The 14,885-nt window shown below is 31.5% G+C and overlaps 1 pseudogene across 1 annotated transcript; it reads right to left on the reverse strand.

Annotated features, from left to right (window-relative positions):
* Window positions 1-675: 675 nt before the first annotated feature.
* LOC148207817 (transcription factor bHLH123-like) lies at window positions 676-3,887 on the reverse strand (annotated as a pseudogene). The gene is made up of 7 exons (XR_015787632.1): window positions 3,585-3,887; window positions 2,888-3,485; window positions 2,671-2,794; window positions 2,510-2,572; window positions 2,292-2,357; window positions 2,098-2,162; window positions 676-954 (listed from the first exon to the last, which is right to left on the reverse strand). The product of XR_015787632.1 is annotated as a transcription factor bHLH123-like (transcript).
* Window positions 3,888-14,885: the final 10,998 nt, after the last annotated feature.

Below are 14,885 nucleotides of genomic sequence, written 5' to 3' on the forward strand. Positions count from 1 at the left end.
AATTTTTTAAAAAGTGAGATGTCAAATCAATGGCCAATCCCCACAATCTCTCTCTCTTTGCTAATTTCTAAAATATTAATCTCAAATATTCCTTCCCTTCTCTTTTTTTATCACTTATAATTCTCTTTTTTACAAACCTTAAAGCCAATGACAGCTCTATTCACAGTGTATAGCAAATAAGAGAGAGCAAAAAAATAAAAAAAATAAAAAATAAAAACAGAGAGAGAGAGAGAGAGAGAGAGAGAGAGAGAGAGAGAGAGAGAGAGAGAGAGATCTTAAAAAATAAAAAAAATTAATCAAACATGTTTTCACTGAATTTATATTCCAAAAAACAGAAAACAAATATAAAGAACAACTCCAAACAAACTAGAGATCATGTTAGTAGCTAGCTCTTTTTTTTTCTTTTCTTTCTAAATTATGATTACTTTGAATTGAGTACAAAAAAAGAAAAAAAAAGAAAAAGAAAAATTAAATGGTCCCAAGAATGGCCCTAAATCTGCATCATGAGTTCAGCTTTGGAGGGTGAGAGTGGGGTTGTTTTGGGAATAATGTGACCTAAAATATTTTGAGTTCTTGAGGGAAACCAGTACACTGATATCTTATCATCTCCCAAACTTTCTAGGGTTTTGATAAGATATGTACTGGTTGCACAGAAACAATATCTGTAATTTAACTAATTTACTATATAGTATATAAACTATATATTATATGATTTGGATATGATGGACGATGTGATATTGATAGTATTATATTTGTGAGTAAGATCAAGAAATTAAGGTTGGGGTTGGAAATTTGGATTGGTTTTTTTTATCTGAAGGTTCCTCCGAAGGTTGGAGTCCAAAAATCAACGGTGGTTTCATGAGTGACTGGAAATGTACTTGAAACTGGAACTAAGCACAGCCCTCGGCTTCTTAGATTTGCTTTCCTCCTTCTCCTTCCTTTGATTTCTCGCTGCTCTGCAATTTTTACAACCCCACACGTCGTTATTTTCGGTTTCAAAACCCGACCTTATTGTAGCGTGTATATAGTTCAGCGGATTAAGATATAATAACATATTCTTGTCTGAAAAGATTGAAGGTTCCAATTCCTTTTTCACATGTCAGAAACCAGAAAAAGAATAACTAAGAAAAAACCCTATTGTTTTTGTGATTAATTAGGTTTTTTGGGATGACTTTTAAAAGGGTGGAAAGTATTTTGCCTCTTCAGAAGAGTTTTTTAAGAAATTTGATGGTGTTTAGTTTTAATTTAAAGTGGTTTAGAAAATGAATTGGATTAGTGCTTTAAAAAAAAAATTACAGTAGAAGTGCTTTTGTTGAAAGAACTTTTTTTTTTCTCTCTAAATCATTATTAATCTTATGGTAAAGTTCTCTTGGGCTTGTTTGATTATATTTTTGTTTTTATAATTTGTGTTTGTTTATTAAAGTTTTTTCTCTGTTTTCTAATCATCTCTACTTTTAATTTCTCCTCTTCTTTTTTCCATTGTGAAAACTTTGATTATTTATTTGATTATTGTAATTATTATTATTATTAAATTTTGGTTAGATTTCAAAAGTACAGGTAAAACAAATAAGGATTGGTAGCTTTTATAAGTTTAGTTTTTCAAAACGAGAATTCAAAAGTAAAGTGGCTTAAACATTTTAATTTAGAAATAAGGTTGAGGAATAGTTTTGTAAATGGTTTTCGGTTTGTTCTCTATTTGTAAAAATAAGCTTTTATTTATTTATTACTAAACAGTATAGTTTCGAAATATCACAACCAAATTTAGAAATACAAATTTTTTAAAAAAATTACTTCTCTTAGTTTGGTTAGTAGCTGAAGAACAGGCATAACTTTTTTTTCACAACTAAAAAAAATCTTAACTAAATATTAAAAACAGAAGAAAGATTTTCTAAAAGATTTAACGAAATTTATATCAATGAACAAGTTTATTTATGAAGAAGCATTTGGTAATTAATCGCAGAACCTAACGACCAAGACAAGACAAACATAAAATGATACAAGAAAATATATAATTAAACCTAAAACATATAATATAATTAATTTAGTGATTAATTAATTAATGAAAGGTAGAATCTTGAAAGGAGAACAATACTTTACTGCTGCTGCTGATGTTGTTGTTGCTGTACTGCAGTTCCACTCTTCAAATACGGAGTGCTCAAAACCTAAAATTAAAATTCAAAATAATAATAATAATTTTCAATTTTCAATTTTTTTAAAAGGTTTATAATTTCATAACAAAATAATAATAATAATAATAATAAAATGGATATGCAATATGCAATAGCACTTACCACTGACTTGTTCATGGAGGAACTTATGTATTCAATTGCTTCAGACAGCACTGAAGCTGTATCAGTCTGACACAAAATCACAACATTCATTTTAAAAATAAAGAATAAAAAAAACATTTATTTTTATTTCTGATTTAACCAAAATAATAATATAATAATAATAAATAAATAAATAGAGAAAATTGAAAGGAATTGAATTCATAAGGTTAATAATATACCTTTCCGAAAGGTGAAACGAGTGTTGGAGCGCAGTGATTCTGTCCCCCATCTTCTTTCCTCACCTGCAACCAACAAAATTAACCTTAAATTAAACTGAATATTACAATTTTTTATTACTGTATTGTAGCGACTTCATTCAATAATTTTCGAGATTAATTACTTTAAAGCTGGCAACGGCGACGGAGTTTCATTTCGGGGCCTTTTAGCAGCTGCGCCCGTTTGTTGATTGTGATCATTCCCACTTTTTTCCCTACTGTTCCCGAATCACGAACCTCCGATATATTCTGCTATCCAATCAATCAATACATGTCTAATTTATTAAAAAAAAGAAAATGGTTAAAGTTTAGCGACTAAATTGTTAATTTAATTTGATATACCTTCGATTTATCCGGATACGCGGGAGCGGGGTTGTAGGAGGGGAAAAGCTGGGTCTCACGTCTTTGATGTCGGAGGCGTTCCAGAAGGGCGTGTTGTTGGAGAAGTGTAAGTGGCTGCTGTGTGGCGGCGCCGGAGCAGCCGCTTTCGGCGGGGAGTTTCTCAGAAACGGGGGGGACTTTAGAGGCGGACCACGGCGGCATTAACTCGCCGGAGTTCATCGCGAAATGGGCACTGTAAGGGAAATTCAAGGCGGGCGCCGGCGGCGAAGTTTGTTGCTGGTCGCCACCTCCTAATAAGCCTTGTAATAATGTTGCCGAGCTTCCGTATAAATTCGCCGCCGTGTCCATTGGGAAACTCGTGACGGCGCTGTCGCCGGAGCTGTACTGAGGAGGACTGAACTGCTGCGGCTGCGCCTGATGATGGTCCAGCGAAAACCCCCGGTTTATTGCCTTGAATTCGCTCGCCGGAGTCTCGCCGGAAAACAGCTTCTCCGATCTCATCCATTGAATCTGCTGCTGCTGCTGTCCGGTTTCTTGCATATTCTCCTGCTGCAGCATCGACCGGAAACTACTCTCTGCCGCCTTCTCTCCGCCGCGACTGTTCCGTAAAAATAATTAGTTGAGTGGTCTTTATTCATTCTAAACAATTAACTCCTGCAGCCGCCGCACATAATTAGAAAAATGGAATGGTACTTACAGCAAGGGGTGGTTCCAATCGATGGGCGGAGAGGCGAGGCCCAAGCCCATGAAATGCAAATTGGGATCGGCGGAGGCGGAGTCGGAGTCGGAGTCGTGGATGGAGGATCTGGGCTTGACGTCGGCGATGTCGGGCGGCGGCCAGGGGAAGGTGGTGACGGAGGAGGAGGAGGGGGATATTCCGGCGTCGTAGCGGCTTCTAGAAGCGTCCCACCAGTTTCCACTGCTCGGAAACTCCTCCGCCATGGCTGCACCTTCCAGAATCAAACCCAGCTTGCACACTTCCGAGATTTAAATCCTCCACAGATTTTAAACTTCTTCTTCTCTGAATCTTTGTGTGAACGGTGAAGTTTTTATTTACAAAAAACTATTGAAAACGGTTCGCGGCATATCGGTATTTATATTACTTACCAAAAGAAAAAAAAATAGATGAAAATATTTATTTTTGAGGTTCAGAACGAGAAAAGAAAATCTGGTTGACATTTTTCAGGGAGGGTTGATTAGACAGAGGAAAGGTCGTTTTGGAATTGAATTCTTTTCTTTTTTATTCTCTTTTATTATGATGACGTTTTTTATTTCTTTCCTTTACTTTTTCAAAACTAATTTCATTTACCCATACACACACTTTGTAATTTTAAAATTTTGTAATTTACTCACTTTGTTAAATCCACGGACCATTTCTGTTTTTATTTATTACATATTACGTAACATATTTTCTATTTACATGTGCATGACTATGTAATTTATTGGTTGTATTAGAATTTAGGGCTAAGTAGATAAATAATGGAAAACGTGTAAGTTTTTAAGGAGGTAAAATAATGTTAAAGAACAACTTTCGAGGCTTTAACAAATTATATACCGACCAAATTCAAACGTTTAAAACTATGAAAATTAAATCAAGAAGAATTCCAAACTATAAAAATTAATTGTCAATTTAACTTTTAAATAAAAAGATATTCATTTATTTTTAATTGTGTACTTTTCGTCAGGATGGAAGTTTTTTGTCGAAAAATTTCTAGTACTTTAGGAATATGGATACTTCTTCCTTTCAATACTCGTCACATCAACACCATATTATAGATGAGATAGAGCCTATCAATATTAAAAAAATTATTTAAAAGTAAAACTATAATAAATAAAAGGGTCGACATGACCTTAGCTCAACAGTAATTGATATGTATTTCTATAAAAGAAATCATGAGTTCGAATCCTCCACTCCACTTCTTGTATTAAAAAATATACATATACATATATATATATAATGAAAACGAAGGGAGTACTTCTCTGGTACTAGAAATTTTTTCCAAGATTGTCCCTTTAAGAGTTTGCTTTTGGCCAATGATCTAATGCCAGGTTGGTCTGAACAAAGCTGGAGAAGCTATTCCACTTGTCTTAAAAGCATAAAAAAGGGTATAATTGTCATTTACTGCATAACATAATGAATTTGGAAGATTTGTTTTTCATATTTCCATCCTCCCCTACCTTCCCTCGTTGCATTCACACATTCAAATAACACAATTTTCAAACTTTTTAAAAGAATTTCATTTCACCTACCAATAAAGAACCTAATTAAATGAGTGTCCAAAAAATAATTATGGTAGTTTATACTTTATGAAATTTTCAATTTTATCTTCTCAAAATATAACAAAAAAACAAAATTAGTATGATACTGATGTGAATTGGTGTAACTTTATACGTGATATGATATTTTTTTAGTACAACATGTGAGAATAGGAATTCGAATTCATGACTTTTTGGTTAGATATATCTTAAGATATGTTAAGATTGGCTATACTTATATGAATTGACGTAACATATTGATATAAATTAATAATTTTCAACATATTATCAGCCACTACTATTAAAATTAATGAGTTAAAAATACTAAGAAGAAATTTAAAATTTAAATATAGGAGTGAAATTTAACCTGCATAATAATTAACAAAAATTAATTTCTCGCCCCAATTTGATGTACAAAAAATTAATTAGAAACCATGGTAAAAGAAGATGTATAAAATTAAGCTCAAAATCAGAGACTGATGATCCAAAATAATCAAATCGAGAAGGGAAAGAAAATATCACTCAAATATTTAGATGAATAAATGTAGGCTAAAACTTTTAGACGAATAAATGTAGGCTAAAACTATCATTTAATTTTATATTTCAATAGAGGTCATTTTTCAATTTCTCTCTTCCATGATGACCATTTACTTTAGGAATTAGTAATTACTATGTGTTTTCCGACACCAAATATTGTAGGATTAGATGGTTGTCCCGTGAAGATTAGTCGAAGTATGCGTAAGCTGGCCCGGACACTCACGAATATCAGGAAATAAATGCGTGGCTTTCCATTCAGGCCAGGTAGGTTTTTCTATCTAGAAGTGTTGATTTTGTTTTTTCCTCCCTGAAATTAAGTACATAACATGAAACAGATATTTAACATTAAAAAAAAGCATAGTCATACAAAAAAATATGTATTTTTTTTTTCAAAATGTCAAATTGTTGTTGTTAATTAAGAATAAACTTGATGAAAAAAAGAATTATACAAAATAGTGTACACGTATTTCAGAGACAAAAACTAATAGATTTAGTAATAATTATTTACAATAATGTACCGCCACAGCTTGTATAATGTCGATACAACTAGGTGCCTATGCCCAACTTCAATGTTTAAATCATACAAAAAGTTTGATGTTTAAATCAGATAAAAGGTTCAATAATCGAGATTAGTAAAATGTTTATGTTTATGTCGTCGTACTTTGTGCCTCAAATCACTCCTCTTATTTTAAAGACATTCTCTTTAGTTTGGCTTGGAGAGGTCTAATTGGATTAAGTCTTATTTGGTCTAGTAGAGTAGTCCAACTCAGACAATTCGACTCACATCGCTTCTCACTATAAGAATGTTTCCTTTTGGTCGATGATGAACTCTAGCGACTAATTGACGAAAAATAAAACTGATGTCAAATGTTTGTTGAATTTTAATTTTTTGTTAAAATTTGGTGACAAACTCAAATTCTATCAATATGACAATATACATATATTTATTTCGTGGTCTAAAATTTGGTAATTTTGACTTTATTTTATGTTAAAATGTAAAAACATTAGTTAAAATTTTAAAATTCAAATTTATTGGGCTTGATAATCATATTATGTTGAAAACGACAAGAGAGAAATAAATGTGTATGGTAATTAGAGAAAAAAAAGGGAAAAAAAAAAAAAAAAATAGTATGGCCAATTGACAAATGAGCAATTGATTTTCAAATTAGGTCTCGTTGATTTCTTGCTGACCAAACCAGATATTTAGTGGGAATGTCAATTTGTCGTACACGAATCAGTGGACTTCGACTTTAAATTAAAGTTTTTTTAAGGGCTTAAATTAGTATTATATTATTATATTATTAAGTGATTCAACAATTAATTAGAATTATATTTTTAAAACAACTAATCTCATATGTGATGATTCTAGAACGAGTGATTTTATTTTAATATTTAATCAACATGAATTGAGTTCAGTGGTTATTGACACCAATCTTTAATCAAGAGGTTATGAGTTTGAATCCTCCCATAAAAAAATTGTTTTATTGTGTAATATTAAATTATGAACCTTGTGTCACGACTACCTACGAATCAAGGGACAAATTCAGGTAGATAGTTTTCATGGGGCGTAGGCCTCCTAAAAATAACAGGATTGGTCCTCGTAAAGACAAAATGAACTTGGATATGATCTAACTAAAACGATTTCAATCTCGATCGAGCAATGAGAAGTGTGATAGTCTTACAAAATATTATTTATTTTAGTTTTTTATGCATTCATTATCAGTTGATTCATTGGGTTCATTAACGTTTATATTTGTTCTATTTTTTGTATTTCGATTTTAAAACATTTTATTTTAATTCTTGAACTTTGTATATCAAATTCCTTTTTCTCATATAATTAAATTTTTTGTGAATTATTACTTAATAAAAACTTGACAACTTACATTTCGGTAATTTATCTAATCAATAAACATCTTCATGTACAAATATTTAAAGCTACACGTAAATAAGTTAGGTATCAAATTTTCAATTTCATTTAGATTTTTGTTGTATTATTAGTAAGAAAATTTAATGATGAGAACTAAATATTTTTATATAGTTTGGAAATAAAATAAAATATTTGCAAATTGGAACTAAAATAAATAGCTTAAAGTTTAGCATCAAAATAGAATAAATATCAAAGTTGAGAGATTAAATTATAGATTAGTACTTTTTAAAAAGATCTTTCTCAAAGATAAACTATATACATTATAATATATAAAAGCCTGAAAATTAAGCTGTACATACTAATTTTACTCATGTTCTTGTTTTGCATGTATTTTTTGCTACTGTTTTCTAAATTTAAGCCAAAAATTGAAAAAAAAAATTGTGTTTGAAATTTGGCTAATAATTCAAATGTATTTTTCGATTTAAAAAATATTTTTAACTTTTATTATAAACATATTTGAACTCTAGCTAAATTTTCAAAACAAAAAGTCAATCTAAATATAAGTTAGCGAGTTAGGACACCTATGTAGGATAAAAGGTCGTGAGTTTGAATCTCTCATTCCATATGTTGTACTAAAAAATAAAATTTAGACTATCTATTAAATACTTCATTAAAGTTGAAAAACTTATTAGACACAATTTAAAAGGGAAGGCTCAAACTTGGAATTTAACCTTAAATTTAGTAACAAATAAACAGAAGAAGTAAAATGTAGAAGGTTATTTCCCTCAATTTCAATCTACCTGCTTATATTATATACATAAATTTTTATCAGTACAGAGACAAATTTAAAACAAAAGTTATAGACTTGACAATTAGAATAATAAATCAACAACGGCCTAATTTTAGATTTTTAATTGGTATACTTTTTAATTTTAGTTTATTTTCATTCTTATACTTTTTAAATATCTATATTGATTTTCTACTCTCGAAATATTCATTTTGATCTTTCTGTAAAGAGAGAGAGGAATGGTTAGTAGGGATGTTCGAAAAACCCGCAAATCCAACCCAAACCGTAAGGATTGGGTGGGTCTCGGGTTCAATTTTTTAAACATCGAGTAAACCCAATCCAACCCGAATTTATGCATACATGTGTATTTTTTAATTATATATATTTATATCTTCAATATAAACCGTCCATTTAATTTTAATCTTAACCCTTCATTTAAGGTTTTCAATTGTATCTTAATCTCATTCGTCTATTTAGTTTCAATCCTAACTCCCCATCCTCGTGATAATTTAAAAAAAAAATCCAACAATTGGTCAATCCAAAATATTAGGTTGGATTGAGTTGACCATGCAATTGAAATTGGATGGTTCATGTATATGGCCAACCTGAAAATTGGGTTTCGTTTCAAACAGCTCCTGCTCAATCCAACGGATGAAGACTTGCAATGGTTAGAATAAAGCAATTGAAAAACTCCTTGAGTCAAAGATATCTATCATTTTTTTTCTTCCTTATTTTTTATTTTTTTAAGATAAAATTTGAAGGAAAATACAGGGTCAACGAGTTGGGTCCACACGGCGTGCACGCGTGCGAAGACAGGTGGGGCCCACGCTGTTTCTCTCTCCTCCCCACCATAAGAGTCAGAGCCTGGAAAATGACTTGCTCCATATTTTCTTTTCTGAGCTAAATACAAAATTCTTCGATTAATCATTTCCTCTCTCTCCCCTCTTCTACTAAAAAACGCCACCTCATCTCTCCATATTACCCTTTTCACCTCACCCCCAATTTATATTACACCGCGCCTTATTTACACATCGATGATGAAGAAAATATCGAGAATTTAATTTCATAAAAATGTTAATAAAATATTGATCTCGATAGATCTTTATGAAAAAATTATAAAATAAAAAATTCTTTAAATTAACAAATAAACATTCACTATTTCTAAGTAGGTTAAAAATGATTAATATTATATTAGTGATATTTTGTTGATTTTTCTTAATATTGTGAAAATATTGATTTACTTCTCGTATCGACGTCAAATCTATAGAAACACATGGAAATGTCATAAAAATATCATGATAGAAAATTTAATACAATGACTGTAATAAACAATATGTTAGTATTTGGTACCAACCTTTTTTATAGTGTTCCTACTTGTTTTCAAATTTTTTTTTAAACAAGTTTCTTAGGTTTTTTTTTTTCCAAAATATAAGAAAAGAAGTAATATTTTATCATTTTTTTCCTTAGAAATGTATAATAATATTGGAAATAAATATAACGTTAAATTTTGAATGTTTTAGTTTAAAATTTGAACTTTCATATAAATGTTTTATTTTTTAGTTTAAAATTTTAGAGGACAAAAAACAAGAAATTACAAAGGTAGTTCTTATTTTACCTTTTTTTAAAAGAGAAAAAAATGAAAACAAGAAATATGAAAATTATCAAATAAGTCCTAAATTTCTATTTTGAACTTGAAAAACTATAAACGAACGTCGCTATAGACCTTTTGATCGAAGTTATATGCCTTAACCAGTCGAATTATGTTCTGATTAACAAATTTTGCTTAAATTTGATTACAAAAGCTAGTGTTCTCAAGATTTTACATATTAAAGTAAATATGCAATAAAAAACTAAGATTGATTAAATACTTAAACAATTCAAATTATTCTTTAATCACTTTTAACCTCTCCAAAATCAAACCCAAGGCCTAAATATACCCCATTGTTTTAACTAAGGGATATTTTTAATTTAGTCCTTAATCTTTTAAATTTAAAATTTTTATCCTAATATATTTATTAAAATTTTCAATAGTCATTTTATATAAAAAGGGAAAAAAGTTAAAATTTGGTAATAAAAAGATGGCGTGTTATTAAATTATTTTTTTATTAACATATTTGAACATGTATGCATGTAACTTGATAGATGGATCACATTATGCTCATGGTAATATAATCACATGTACAAATATATCCATAAAATAATAATTAACATTACAATATTACATCAATTTTTTTGTTAACAAAATTTTTACTATTATATAAAACAAACAAACAAACTTTTTTTTTTTACTAAATGATATAATTGAAATTATTTTAATACATAAGGGAGAAATGAAAAGTTTAAAGATTATAGACAAATGAAGAATGATATAAAGAACAAATATATTTAACCTTCCAAAATAACTATATTAATAGTTATCGGGTAAGATCAAGGTGCCACGCATAGTTCAACAGTATGGACCGAATCATAAGACGACCAATTAGAAATTGAGTGCACTGGACCCAATTCCAAGCACATCGTTGGGGGCTAGGTGTCACAACCATACTAGTAGAGAGTAGGTTGTGACGCCCACATAGTGGACAAGTGGTGGCGACATGCATATGTCGCCCGTCGGGTCATGTTGAGGGCCGAGAGAGAAGTGTCGTGATGCAACCAAGGAGGACGGTGCATCACCTATCACACCCCAAGGATGTGCACAAGAATTCCTAGAGAAGGTGTATGTAGAATGCAAGGCGAAGGCAATGTCAGTGGTGTCGGTGACAAGCTCAACGGGGGCCAGTTGGGGCCCCGAGCCATGACTCTAGAAGTCGGAGTTCCGTCGAGAGTTTGGACGAGCGACTTTAGAGTTAGATGCATATAAGTGAGATATGCAAGCACGCCAAGTTTCGTGTCAATCGGAGTTCAGACGTGCGCTCTACGTTGGCGAATGACTCATCGCCACTTTGCACGTACACGCCTGCCAGACCAAGAATGCCTTAGAATGTACCTTAAGGGGAGGCATGATGTCAGCTCTCCACCACCCCTGAGCCCTGTGGCCTAAGTGAGCTACCCCATGGCACATGTGTGTGTCATGGCGTGGGCGAGCGAGTGTTGCAAGACCAAGGTCTTGGGCGTCTTCCTTCGAGAATGGGAATCTCAAGGACAGTGTCAAATGGCACGGGTGTGTCGGCATTGCACCTCGTCCCATGGGCTGGAGGTTGCACATAGAGGTCCTTATGCAGTACGGTATGCTCGAACGACATGACACGAGCGCAAGAGTCGTTGTGCCTCGATAGTGTCCCGATGGTTGGATGTCCGGAAGGTCCCGATGATAGATACATACATGGGTCGGTTCTCGGTATGCATGCCCAAGCGAGCAGCGAAGCTCGATGACATCCCGATGCTTGGGGTGGCATCCTAGAGTCCCGGTGGGTACCCGGTAAGTGAGAAAAAGCTAGTCTTGGCACGGTAAGCAGCAAGACTCATCCCGATTGCCATGTTTAGTCATTCCTTGTCCGAATCTCGGCAGGAACCATCCTGGCAGTACCCGGTCAGGTTGTTTAGCCCGTTATTGACTAGTTTCTCATCAGGAATTGTCTTAGAGGAGTCCGATGGACCCGATAAGCTAGTTTTGACATAGTTAAGTAGCAGGAATCTCCCGGTTGTACCTGGTTGCCGTTTTAAGCTCGTTATGATCCCGTTATAGGTCAAAACTCATCCCGGTAAGGTCCTGGCTTATTGTAGGAGCAGGACGGCCGAGTGGCCGAGAACCAAGATGGTTCGAAAAGCGAATTGAAGTTCGGTCGAGGAAGAAAGAACCTCGCCTAAGGTCCGACGAGGCCACAAAGGGCGCAAAAAGTGAATTGGGGCTAGAGTTCCCCGTAAGGCTGGTTATAGTCGAGCTTAGATCATGATGCCGCGCGGTTAAAAAATGTACGACCGTGACACTAGGCGCACCAGTTGGACAATCCATACGAAGGACAGCTAGCGGGCAAGGTAATTGATATCCTATACTCAAACTACGATACGCCTTAGAGAATGCATCCAAGATGTTGCCGATCCCCTGATCTGCAGCACAGAGGGGGAAGGAGAATGTCGAATTGTCCTCCAAGGACCCTCAGGTACGACATGCCACCTCTCTATGTCCATCTCTCATATTAGAAATCACTCTCTCTCCATACATAAGGAAGAGAGCAACCCCAATCGAGGTAAGTCGACTTTCTCTACACACGACTCCTTATGAGAATTCAATACACACTCAAGCAAACTCTCACCCTCGAGATTACTGCATTTTCTATTGTTCCATACCTCGTCTGCTCCCAACTTGAAATCTAACTTAAGCAACGGAGTGCATTTGGTAGAGCAGCATACGAGTACTAGATTTTTGTGTGCAAGTATCCCAGAGCTTGTAAGAGGCGTATGTAAAACCTCCATGCCACTTATGCAGCGCTTGTTCAGAAACCGACATCAACATTAATAAGTCAAAATCTCATCTCCATCCCATATTTTATTTTGACCTTTATATCTCAAAACATTCTGATATTTAAGAGCTTGTTTGATGATGTTTTATTTATTATTTATATTTTTCATCTCCATCTCATATTTTATTTTGATCTTTATACCTCAAAACATTCCATATTGATATTTAAGAACTTATTTGATAATGTTCTTATTTATTATTTATAGTTTTTGAGAAATATAAGCATCTGGTAATTGTTCATGTTTCTAAATAAGAAACGTCTTTTAAATTTAGAAATTTTGTAAATACCAAAATTAAGATTCTTGTTTCTTGTTCGTATTTTCCTAGTTTAGTTTTTTTCAATATATAAATAAAATAATTATTTTATCATTATTGGTTCATGAAATGCTTAATAAATATTTTAAAAAATAAATATAACATAAAAAAATTGAATAATCTTTAATTAGAAAAAATTCATATATATTTTTTTAATTTGAAATTTTAGAGAAACAAGTGTTACCAAATATGTTTCGTTCTTTTTTAATAAAATAAGAAGGAAAAAAGAGTTACAAAATGCAGTTTTAATTCTATTTATTAAAAAAATAATAAATAATAAGAAACAAAATATTACTAAACTAGTCCTAAATATTTTCATAAAAATCTTGAATCGATCCCTTGATGCTAAATTGTCAAATTTTATGTACTATATTTTAAAAACAATTTTAAGTTACGTGCATCAGTTTGATATTGAGCTTAGAAATTGGTTGCTTAAATACAAATATACAAATACAAAGGAAAAAGAAAGAAAGAAAGAAAAATTATACTCTTTTCTCAAACATTTTTTAATATAATTTTCTCTAATTATTTCTTATATATTTTTACTCACTATTATTAAAAATTACATATTTCTGGCTACTTTGTGGCCATCAATTCTAGCTAAAATGTTTATACATTTTTTCACAAATGAAAAAATTTTCTGAAATAAAAAATCATTACAATAAACAATATTTTATTTTCTATGCTATGTTTTAAATGCGTCATATCAATATATCACACATTAATTTTGATAAAAAGGTCAAATTGAGTTTAAAAACTAAAACAAAAATCTCCTATGAAATTATAGGTCAAAATTTTATTTTCGCTCATTATTCATTTTTGTAACTCTACTCATATGCTCATTACATCTGGATTCGAATACTTTTATACTAAACATCTATTTATAAGGTAAACAAATAAATAAAATTGTGTGTCTCGATGAAAAATTAACCCTAAGTACTAATTAAAATAGTTGGTCAAACACAGCTCCAACTTCTCTTCCGATTGAATAATTGCTCCAAATGAGCATAACGTTGACTTAGGAGTTTCGTGAAATATTATTAATTATGCATCTAAAGTCAAGCCAAATTATTCTAGGAAAAAATCCAACATATTATGAGTAGAAGAAACAATTTTGTATGAATATGCTTCTATATATAGGACCCACATCTTAGACAAAGTAGACACCGTTGTACCTTAAACTTTAATTTCTCTCATCTCTAAATTCAAAGTCATTTTTTACTATTTCATCAACAAAAAAAAAAAGTCATTTTACTATCAATTTTTTTATTCACTTTATTTAATTGTTTTTCTTAAGCATGCTATTTTTGTTTTTTTTTTGTCTATTAATTAATTTTTTTTGTTCTTCAATTAAATAAATATCGATATTTTATAATTTTTTTTAATTATGTTATAGAGTAAAAATTTTATATTCTCATTTAACCATTTGTGTTGTTTCTTTTTTTTCATATGTTTTAATAGACCCAAAATGTCATTTTTAAAGTAAAATATAGTATTTATTATATATTTAATTAACTTTTTATTCCAATTTCCTAACAGCTTTAACTCCAAAATTGGACATGACTTTTGAGTTTTCAATAAATTCTTCAATAATTTTGATGGTGTACGTAAATTATATTTTACAATAACTTTTCTAAAGAAAGATAATATGTAAATTTATACGTTAAAAGTCAAAAGGTCTTTTTAGTTTTCAATCCTAGTAATATAAATTATACTATATTTATCAGTGGAAGACTATTCTAAATAATGTAAGAAATTATTTCAAACTAAGAAGATA

This window comes from Momordica charantia, unplaced genomic scaffold (assembly GCF_013281855.1).
Source record: "Momordica charantia cultivar OHB3-1 unplaced genomic scaffold, Mcharantia_2.0 BLBB01000059.1, whole genome shotgun sequence".
Lineage (NCBI taxonomy): Eukaryota > Viridiplantae > Streptophyta > Magnoliopsida > Cucurbitales > Cucurbitaceae > Momordica > Momordica charantia.